This window comes from Coregonus lavaretus, assembly GCF_964263955.1.
Source record: "Coregonus lavaretus genome assembly, chromosome: 21".
Lineage (NCBI taxonomy): Eukaryota > Metazoa > Chordata > Actinopteri > Salmoniformes > Salmonidae > Coregonus > Coregonus lavaretus.
Genome location: NC_140008.1, coordinates 48,109,808 through 48,120,580, shown reverse-complemented (window position 1 = coordinate 48,120,580; position 10,773 = coordinate 48,109,808). Strand labels below are relative to the sequence as shown.

Here is a 10,773-nt window from a genome sequence, read left to right as displayed (position 1 = left end):
TGAAGCCCTAGGTCGAGGGAGATTGACAGTTCTTTTGTGTTTCTTCCATTTGCGAATAATCGCACCAACTGTTGTCACCTTCTCACCAAGCTGCTTGGCGATGGTCTTGTAGCCCATTCCAGCCTTGTGTAGGTCTACAATCTTGTCCCTGACATCGTTGGAGAGCTCTTTTGTCTTGGCCACGGTGGAGAGTTTGGAAACTGATTGATTAATTGCTTCTGTGGACAGGTGTCTTTTATACAGGTAACAAGCTGAGATTAGGAGCACTCCCTTTAAGAGTGTGCTCCTAATCTCAGCTCGTTACCTGTATAAAAGACATCTGGGAGCCAGAAATCTTTCTGATTGAGAGGGGGTCAAATACTTATCTCCCTCATTAAAATGCAAATCAATTTATAACATTTTGGACATGCGTTTTTCTGGATTTTGTTGTTGTTATTCTGTCTCTCACTGTTCAAATAAACCTACCATTAAAATTATAGACTGATCATTTCTTTGTCAGTGGGCAAACATACAAAATCATCAGGGGATCAAATACCTTTTTCCCTCACTGTATTTGGCCTGAAAAGACACAGTGTTAGTTAATCCTCGCACTCACTCCCATTGTCACCAATGGAGAAGAATTATACACAGCCCCAGTTATGATATAGACGTTTCACCCGTTTGTAGATAGCCTCAAAGCTGGAGGCGCTGCTTCTGCTGGAGGTTCTTGCTTTAGCGATTGGATGCTGCAAGCAAAATAAGTATACCAACTCAGGTTTAATATAACCAAGCATCACTAATAGCTGCACATATTGTATATGTGACTCGTTTCAGGAAAGTAGGTGTATGTTGCGGGTCACTACTTCACAGGAGAGCCATTTGAATGTAAACTTTTTTTAAAAATCAAAATGCGTTTCTTTGGCAGAAATGCCTTCTGGAACATGTGAACTTTCATGTGCCTTAATAACAAACTTGTATGCCATCTGTATATACGAATACAATTGTGAAATTACAAGCCTAGTTGGTTAAGCCACAGTAAAAAGAAGGCAACCTTCCCACTAGCCATGATTGGCTGAGATAATGAGTGGGCTGGACATGCCGAGTTCGGAGTTCGGATTGGTCTGCCATATAGCACGCTTCTGTCTATTTGAGCTGGTCAGTATGTTTAGGTAATCCTGTCTAACGCAGCTTTTAAAAAAATATATTGTGTAGTGGAGCTGAATAAGTGTTGCTCTCCACTTTCTGGAGGATCGAGTTTTGAAATCCGTGGAATTAGAGTATGATAGCTAAAGAGATGGAGAAAACACCTGTCTCTGGATTACATCTTCAAACTAAAGGCAACCATGGCATCCGTTACAGGGAGACACGCCCATCATGCATGATGTATACGGGTAAGATTGTCTACCTAGCTACATTTTCAGATATTACACTTTCTAATTTTGACAAAAAGTGGTTTCATTTCATGTTAATGTGTACTGTTAGCTAGCTAGCTAACGTTAGCTGGTTGGCTCACTAGCTAATGTTACGTGTATGATCTTATCATTCGTATCTCAGAGCCATTTGCTTGCCAACATTGAACTTGGTTGGTTAGCTACCTGCAGATTCATGCAGGGTAGTAACGTCATGAGTTGGGATTATGGTTAATTGTTTAGCTTGGCTTTGCTTGGCTAATTAGACCTTAATGTTAGCTAGCTAACATTGAACCTGGTTGGTTAGGTACCTGCAGATTCATGCAGGGTAGTAACGTCATGAGTTGGGAATACGGTTCAGTGTTTACCTCGCTAGCTACATGTCTTAACAAAAGACTCCACTATGTAAGCAACCATTTCGGGTGCATTCATAAATTCAGTATGCCAGAGCACAGAATAACTGATTATTTTACGAACGCACAACACCCGTTGAATATGGCCGGTGTCAGTAAACGTCAGCAAAAAAGTGTAGAAGCTGAGCTCCATGGGCACACCAACAGCGGTGGGGAAGATATGACGCACCTCGGCAGCAAGCAGGGGCTTAGCATACTGGAAAGCAGCTCCAGACAGCAGTGCTCTCATGGACAACTTTCCCTCTGCCTGAACAGCAGGTTCAGTTGTAAGCTGTAGAGAAACAAACATTGGCCATCTACCTAGCTGTGATGACATAAGACAACTGTGAAAGTCAACTGTGAAAGAGGTTTAAGAATTTCCAGCTTTCCTGACCAGAAAGTAGTATAAAGGAGTATAATACATACATTAATTGCCTGTTCGATGATGGCCTTGTCGATGTTGGCAAAGGCAATTTCCTGTCCAAAGAATTTCACGTACACGGAGGCCAAGGGCTCGGTTGAAGGCAGGGACCTCCAGTCAGACAGCTGTGGTTAGATTAGTAGAGCAAAGCTGACTGATCAACTTCATCAACTTCATTTAAAAAACCTAATCATTGATTCTTTGGAGATACATTTGTGAGATTACGTGATTCTTGATATTTACAGCCTTAATGACTGAAGATTTTCAGGAGCCTTGGGCATTTTCATAACAGCCTCCTGGATTACCTCGGTTCTCACTCCAATCTGAGAAAGCTCGTTAAAAGAGGGTTTCGGAACCACTGAATCATAATCATTTTAAATAGTTTTGAAGAACTGTTTTTACCTCCAAAACATCATCAGCTGTTCCAGCACGGTAGGTGGGGGCTTTAAACACAATGGCTCTTGGCAAAACAGTGGCAGCATCATTGATGTAGAAAGCACTGGCAGCAGCACCCATCATCAGAGGAGCTTTAGAAAGAAAACAATCACTAAGCCAACATATGAGAGAGAAACCATTAAGATTGTAGCAGTTCAGTTCATGAGGCCCTTACAATGATAATAATCCAGGTGGGTGGCTTTGCTGAAACGGAAGCTCAGTCTGTCAAATTTGGGGTTTAGGATCTTGAATGCAACATTAGAGGCAGCAGCACCTAAATGGGAAAATACAATGCAATTAGATTCAAATGCAGATGCAAATCTATACGACATGTATTGAGAAATTGAAGAGTGCTCTTACACTGAGGTAAAGTCAGGGGCGGTGCACTTGGTCATGGTCTTCATGAGAGATTAGACAAAGCTGGTAACCTGCAGATTGGCATCCTTTGCCACTGCATCAGCAAGAGTAGTTACCAGACCCATGGGGAGCTTTGTTTCGAAAAGCACAACGGTGGCAAACATACGGAGCTCTGGGTGAAGAGCCTTGTCCATGAACAACTGCACAGCGACTTCCTGGATCTAAAACAACGAATTATAAAATGGTAAGTGGATTGTTAATATATCATAAGATGTGGTGGTGTTAACTGACAGAGAGGAGCAATACTCACCATTCTGGGCTCCTTCTTGGCAATGTTCCTCAGAGCCAAGATGGCATCACCCTGAATTCTCAATGGCAGAGTAGCAGCAGCTGTTCCAAATCCGGGCAGGAGCTTCATGATGGGCTTAAGGCTAGCAGGATGGCCAGCATTGCCAAGAACAATTCAGAACCATTGTGATTTCTTCAAAGTTGCCCTTAGCGATAGCCTCAACAGAAAGATCATGGATGGGCTGTGGAGGTTGAAAGACCCATGAAGAGTTTCATTCTCATCCAATAAGTAATAACTGAATGTGATGTGATTATGGAAAAAATATTTTACCTTCACAAAGTCAGCATGGCAGGTGGGATATGCAGCACAATACTTGGAAATCATGGTACCACAACCAAGCATGGCGACCTCACGCAGAACTGGGTTTGCCTGAATCTTGCGGTTGAAAGCCAGTGTCTGGTGGTGCAGAAAGGATTGTTTTCAGTCATATTAACCAGGATTTAAAAATAAAGTTTAAACCTAATCGTAAGCTCAAAAAGCTTGATGGCCTCCACATCAGCTATCACCATGTGCACAGCGGCCACCAGAGCTGGAGCAGCTTCAGAAATAGCCATTTGACCATCCTCTAACTCCTCCTTGATGAATTTCAGAGTAACTGGAGTTCCAATTGCAGGGATAGCATCCAGGATCCAGCATCTGAAAAAGTGGAAGGTTGACTTTAGTACTGTGCCTGGCTTTTTTGATGATATTTGTTTCCCAAAGATTATTTGAAAAGTACCTGAAAGCTGTCTTGGCCTTGAACTGATGCCAGATCACCCAAATGGTTTCAAAGCTGGCCATACGCATGAGCTGGACAAGCTGAACAAACTTCAGAGGGGCATCGTCATGGACCTTAGCCACATTGTTTTCAACCAGATGGTTCAGAATCTCCATAATCTTACGAGAGAAGGAATTAATATTTTGAAAGGTTATCAGGAGCATAATTCAAGAAAACACTACTGATAATCTCCTGTAACTCAAGAGGAAGGTACTACTTGTCACTGTACCTGATCATGTGCGTTGCTGAGCCTAAGGAGCTGAATCGGTGTCTGGAGAATCTCAGTGGCAAACTCATACTGAGTGGATCCATGGTGAAGATATTCTGCTTTGATGGGCTTAACTGGGATCTTCTCGATCTCAACAAAAGCCAAGGTTTGTCTGTAAACAGGCAATTTAAGATCATTAAGAATTTTAGATGCTGTATACAGTGTACCTACAATGCATTACACCTTAAGATGTATTTTTACAAATCAGTCAACATACTTTTCTTCCATCTGGGCAGCGCCAGTCATCTCATTAAAAGGTGAGAACTGATGGAGCTCCGTAACAGTGGCATCCAGGATCATAGCACCAGTGGCAGTGGGCTTCATGATGTAGTTGTAGACTGCAGCTCCCCTCATGTTCTTTCCTCTCTGTGTAGATAAAATGTATTGTTAGTTATATTTCTACTAGGCTAGAATATCTGTTGTTTAGTGATGTCCACCAAAGCCAATAACGAGTTACATTTGCTCCTACCTGCTGGCACTCAACACACTTCTCAGTGTAAGCCAGACCAAACTCTTTCATGATTCTCTCCTGGCAGTGATTCAGGTCCTTGGTCTTGGTCAAATCGATGCGCTCTGCCTTGGCATCTTCACTGATCACATAGTGGGTCTTGCACACTCCCTGAGCTCCAGCCTAGGTAATACAAAGGAGAGTGAGAAGTTCAAACATTAATCATATAAAGATATACAGTATGTGTGAATATGAAAATATACAAGTCTTACCTCCTGCAACACATAGACATTCTGTGTCTTCTTGATGTTGAGCTGAAGGATGTTCAGGATAACTCTATGGATATTCAGCACTGTTTCAGAGACACCAGTGGGGGCAAATACCTTACCCACAACACCATTGGCATACTCAAACTTGATTGGCGTCAAGAGCTGAGCAGCCAGGGCTGAAGTGAGGTTTGCAGCTGGGACGAAATGATATTTGGGCCAAATGCCACTGTACTCAAAGATCTCAGGGTCCACAAGCTACAAGGATATATCAATATATTAGTCAATGCATTTAGATATTTTGTTGGTAAACTTGATGTGTAGCCTTATACCTTTAGCATATACAGTTGAAGTCGGAAGTTTACATACACTTAGGTTGGAGTCATTAAAACTAGTTTTTCAACCACTCCACAAATGTCTTGTTAACAAACTATAGTTTTGGCAAGTCGGTTAGGACATCTACTTTGTGCATGACACAAGTAATTTTTCCAACAACTGTTTACAGACAGACTATTTCACTTATAACTCACTGTATCACAATTCCAGTGGGTGAGAAGTTTACATACACTAAGTTGACTGTGCCTTTAAAATTCCAGAAAATGATGTCATGGCTTTAGAAGCTTCTGATAGGCTAATTGACATAATTTCACTCAATTGGAGGTGTACCTGTGGATGTATTTCAAGGCCTATCTTCAAACTCAGTGCCTCTTTGCTTGACATCATGGGAAAATCAAAATAAATCAGCCAAGACCTCAGAAAATAAATTGTAGATCTCCAAAAGTCTGGTTCATCTTTGGGAGCATTTTCCAAACTCCTGAAGGTACCACGTTCATCTGTACAAACAATAGAATGCAAGTGTAAACACCATGGGACCACGCAGCCGTCATACCGCTCAGGAAGGAGACGCGTTCTGTCTCCTAGAGATGAACGTACTTTGGTGCGAAAAGTGCAAATCAATCCCAGAACAACAGCAAAGGACCTTGTGAAGATGCTGGAGGAAACGGGTACAAAATTATCTATATCCACAGTAAAACGAGTCCTATATCGACATAACCTGAATGGTCGCTCAGCAAGGAAGAAAACAATGCTTCAAAACCGCCATAAAAAAGCCAGTCTACGGTTTGCTACTGCATATTATTATTTTATTTTTATTTTTATTTTTTTATAATAACATTTTGTCAGGAAGCCATGACTTTTATTAAGGCTGTTAAATCCAGATTGGTCATGCTTCTGGAGTAAAAAGGGATTTGGACAAATTGACAAAGCATGAAAATGTTACCCATTAAGGGGATTTGACATCTGTAATGGTTTAAGTGAAGTTTAATTTCAATGGGAAAACTGTTACTGGTACTGAACCAGAATGGTCCATGGTTTGTATCCCAAATGGCACCCCATTCACTCTATAGGGCACCACTTTAGACCATAGCCGTATAAGAGCCCTAATACAGAAGTAGTGCACCATATAGGGAATAGAGTGTCATTTGGGACACACTTTCAATTTATATGGTCTTTGTTGAGCTGTTTGTTATATACCTTGTCTTCATTGCCTTTACATTTCTATCATGCTGTAGAGCAGCTCTTCATTACCTTTACATTTATATCATGCTGTAGAGCAGCTCTTCATTACCTTTACATTTATATCATGCTGTAGAGCAGCTCTTCATTACCTTTACATTTATATCATGCTGTAGAGCAGCTCTTCATTACCTTTACATTTATATCATGCTGTAGAGCAGCTCTTCATTGCCTTTACATTTATATCATGCTGTAGAGCAGCTCTTCATTACCTTTACATTTATATCATGCTGTAGAGCAGCTCTTCATTACCTTTACATTTATATCATGCTGTAGAGCAGCTCTTCATTACCTTTACATTTATATCATGCTGTAGAGCAGCTCTTCATTACCTTTACATTTATATCATGCTGTAGAGCAGCTGTTCATTGCCTTTACATTTATATCATGCTGTGGTTGACAAAGATCGTACTTTTTGGAGAAATGTCCTCTGGTCTGATGAAACAAAAATAGAACTGTTTGGCCATAATGACCATTGTTATGTTTGGAGGAAAAAGGTGGTTTCTTGCAAGCCGAAGAACACCATCCCAACCGTGAAGCACGGGGGTGGCAGCATCATGCTGTGGGGGTGCTTTGCTGCAGGAGGGACTGGTGCACTTCATAAAATAGGTGGCATCATGAGGAAGGAAAATTATGGGGATATATTGAAGCAATTGGTAGAGCATAGCGCTTGTAACGCCAGGGTAGTGGGTTCGATCCCCGGGACCACCCATACGTAAAAATGTATGCACACATGACTGTAAGTCGCTTTGGATAAAAGCGTCTGCTAAATGGCATATTATTATTATTATTAAGACATCAGTCAGGAAGTTAAAGATTGGTCGCAAATGGGTCTTCCAAATGGACAATGACCCCAAGCATTCTTCCAAAGTTGTGGCAAAATGTTTTAAGGACAACAAAGTCAAGGTATTGGAATGGCCATCACAAAGCCCTGACCTCAATCCTATAGAAATGTTGTGGGCAGAACTGAAAAAGCGTGTGCGAGCAAGGAGGGCTACAAACCTGACTCAGTTACACCAGCTCTGTCAAGAGGAATGGGCCAAAATTCATCCAACTTATTGTGGGAAGCTTGTGGAAGGCTACCTGAAACGTTTGACCCAAGTTAAACAATTTAAAGGCAATGCTACCAAATACTAATTGAGTGTATGTAAACTTCTGACCCACTGGGATTGTGATGAAATAAATAAAAGCTGAAATAAATCATTTTCTCTATTATTATTCTGACATTTCACATTCTGAAAATAAAGTGGTGATCCCATCTGACCTAAAACAGGAAATATTTACCAGGATTAAATGTCAGGAATTGTGAAAAACTATTGTGAGTTTAATGTATTAGGCTATGGTGTATGTAAACTTCCAACTTCAAATGTTGGTAGTTGGGGTAATTGCACTGATGAGAACTTTGCTGATGACTTTTACTCATGCTCTGGCCAGACACTCTTCAGGCAGACCGCCCAGGAGCAGTGCCTCATACTTCTACACATACAGTGGGGGAAAAAAGTATTTAGTCAGCCACCAATTGTGCAAGTTCTCCCACTTAAAAAGATGAGAGAGGCCTGTAATTTTCATCATAGGTACACGTCAACTATGACAGACAAAATGAGAAAAAAAAATCCAGAAAATCACATTGTAGGATTTTTAATGATTTTATTTGCAAATTATGGTGGAAAATAAGTATTTGGTCAATAACTAAAGTTTCTCAATACTTTGTTGGATACCCTTTGTTGGCAATGACACAGGTCAAACGTTTTCTGTAAGTCTTCACAAGGTTTTCACACACTTTTGCTGGTATTTTGGCCCATTCCTCCATGCAGATCTCCTCTAGAGCAGTGATGTTTTGGGGCTGTCGCTGGGCAACACAGACTTTCAAATCCCTCCAAAGATTTTCTATGGGGTTGAGACCTGGAGACTGGTTAGGCCACTCCAGGACCTTGAAATGCTTCTTACAGAGCCACTCCTTCGTTGCCCGGGCGGTGTGTTTGGGATCATTGTCATGCTGAAAGACCCAGCCACGTTTCATCTTCAATGCCCTTGCTGATGGAAGGAGGTTTTCCTCAAAATCTCACGATACATGGCCCCATTCATTCTTTCCTTTATACGGATCAGTCGTCCTGGTCCCTTTGCAGAAAAACAGCCCCAAAGCATGATGTTTCCACCCCCATGCTTCACAGTAGGTATGGTGTTCTTTGGATGCAACTCAGCATTCTTTGTCCTCCAAACACGACGAGTTGAGTTTTTACCAAAAAGTTATATTTTGGTTTCATCTGACCATATGACATTCTCCCTATCCTCTTCTGGATCATCCAAATGCACTCTAGCAAACTTCAGACGGGCCTGGACGTGTACTGGCTTAAGCAGGGGGACACGTCTGGCACTGCAGGAATTGAGTCCCTGGCGGCGTAGTGTGTTACTGATGGTAGGCTTTGTTACTTTGGTCCCAGCTCTCTGCAGGTCATTCACTAGGTCCCCCCGTGTGGTTCTGGGATTTTTGCTCACCGTTCTTGTGATCATTTTGACCCCACAGGGTGAGATCTTGCGTGGAGCCCCAGATCGAGGGAGATTATCAGTGGTCTTGTATGTCTTCCATTTCCTAATAATTGCTCCCACAGTTGATTTCTTCAAACCAAGCTGCTTACCTATTGCAGATTCAGTCTTCCCAGCCTGGTGCAGGTCTACAATTTTGTTTCTGGTGTCCTTTGACAGCTCTTTGGTCTTGGCCATAGTGGAGTTTGGAGTGTGACTGTTTGAGGTTGTGGACAGGTGTCTTTTATACTGATAACAAGTTCAAACAGGTGCCATTAATACAGGTAACGAGTGGAGGACAGAGGAGCCTCTTAAAGAAGAAGTTACAGGTCTGTGAGAGCCAGAAATCTTGCTTGTTTGTAGGTGACCAAATACTTATTTTCCACCATAATTTGCAAATAAATTCATAAAAAATCCTACAATGTGATTTTTTGGATTTTTATCTCATCTTTTTAAGTGGGAGAACTTGCACAATTGGTGGCTGACTAAATACTTTTTTTCCCCACTGTAGGTCTTACTGGCTTCAAATTCAGGGGCTGTAATGACAGCCATTTAAAAATGTGTTAATCATGTGTACATTTATTTTCAAACATTCTGTCTTGTACTTATAATAAGTACAAATTCCTAATGTAGCATAACTTACCAAAGTTAACATGTTGACTGGCTATACGATGGAAAGAAAAAGAAAGACATTGTTCAGTTTGCATTGACTACATACTATTTCAAATGAATCAGAATGGCAAAATTACATTTCTTTCAAAATTATATGATCTAAAAAGCAATGTACTCACCCACAAGGGCTAGAGTCAGTGCTACGACAACCATTCTCATGGCCAGTGGGATGACAGGAACAACAGTCCGAGACAGCCTTTAAAAAAAAAACGTTTGCTTACCATGCCTGTTTCATAAGTATATCATTAACAAAAATGGACAGCATGGCCAAGTTGATTTGTTGTTATTTGGCTCGGATTGTAGAAATTAGATGAGATGTCAATCTGCCTTTCAGATGTCACCCTGCCTTTCGTGTTGAAAAGATCAATGTCCAACCTACATAAAAGGTGTCATTCACCTTTCCATTTACATGTTCATTTTATCTTAATAAATTGTTGACAATAACTATTTTTATGTCCTCACTTATTTTATTTTAATTGTTAGTTACAAAACTAACATAGGAGACGTTTTCAGCATATTTGCATGAATCTAAAATAATTATAATTCTGTCATTGTCAGATTGCTTACTCTTAACAGCATAACCCACATCTAAATGTATCACAGTATAATTGAATATTCTTTATTCCTAATGATATTATGTCATGAACAATTCTCAAGCATAACTACAGTGCCTTCAGAAAGTATTCACACCCCTTGAGTTTTTCTGTGTTACAGCCTGAATGTAAAATTGATTAAATTGTGATTTTTTTTGTCATTGGCCTACACACAATACCCCATAATGTCAAAGTGGAATTATTATTTTTTTGAAATGTATACAAATTAATTAAAAAAGAAAAGCTGAAATGTCATGAGTCAATAAGTATTCAACCCATTTGTTATGGCAAGCCTAAATGTCTTCAGGAGTAAAAATGTGCTTAACAAG

General features: G+C 40.7%; 1 long non-coding RNA gene and 1 pseudogene across 2 annotated transcripts; both read right to left on the bottom strand.

Moving 5' to 3' along the window:
- Nucleotides 1-548: 548 nt before the first annotated feature.
- Nucleotides 549-5,811, bottom strand: LOC311149095 (vitellogenin-like; annotated as a pseudogene). The gene is made up of 15 exons (XR_014615666.1): nt 5,748-5,811; nt 5,088-5,339; nt 4,837-4,998; nt 4,585-4,733; nt 4,329-4,479; nt 4,061-4,218; nt 3,849-3,978; nt 3,613-3,738; nt 3,304-3,523; nt 2,997-3,214; nt 2,812-2,910; nt 2,604-2,728; nt 2,207-2,326; nt 1,971-2,072; nt 549-725 (listed from the first exon to the last, which is right to left on the bottom strand). The product of XR_014615666.1 is annotated as a vitellogenin-like (transcript).
- Nucleotides 5,812-7,658: 1,847 nt separating this feature from the next.
- On the bottom strand, nt 7,659-9,999 carry LOC311149097. Its single transcript, XR_014615007.1, has 3 exons — nt 9,971-9,999; nt 9,823-9,843; nt 7,659-7,739 (listed from the first exon to the last, which is right to left on the bottom strand). It is a non-coding gene; the product is annotated as an uncharacterized lncRNA (long non-coding RNA).
- Between the last annotated feature and the right edge of the window lie 774 nt (nt 10,000-10,773).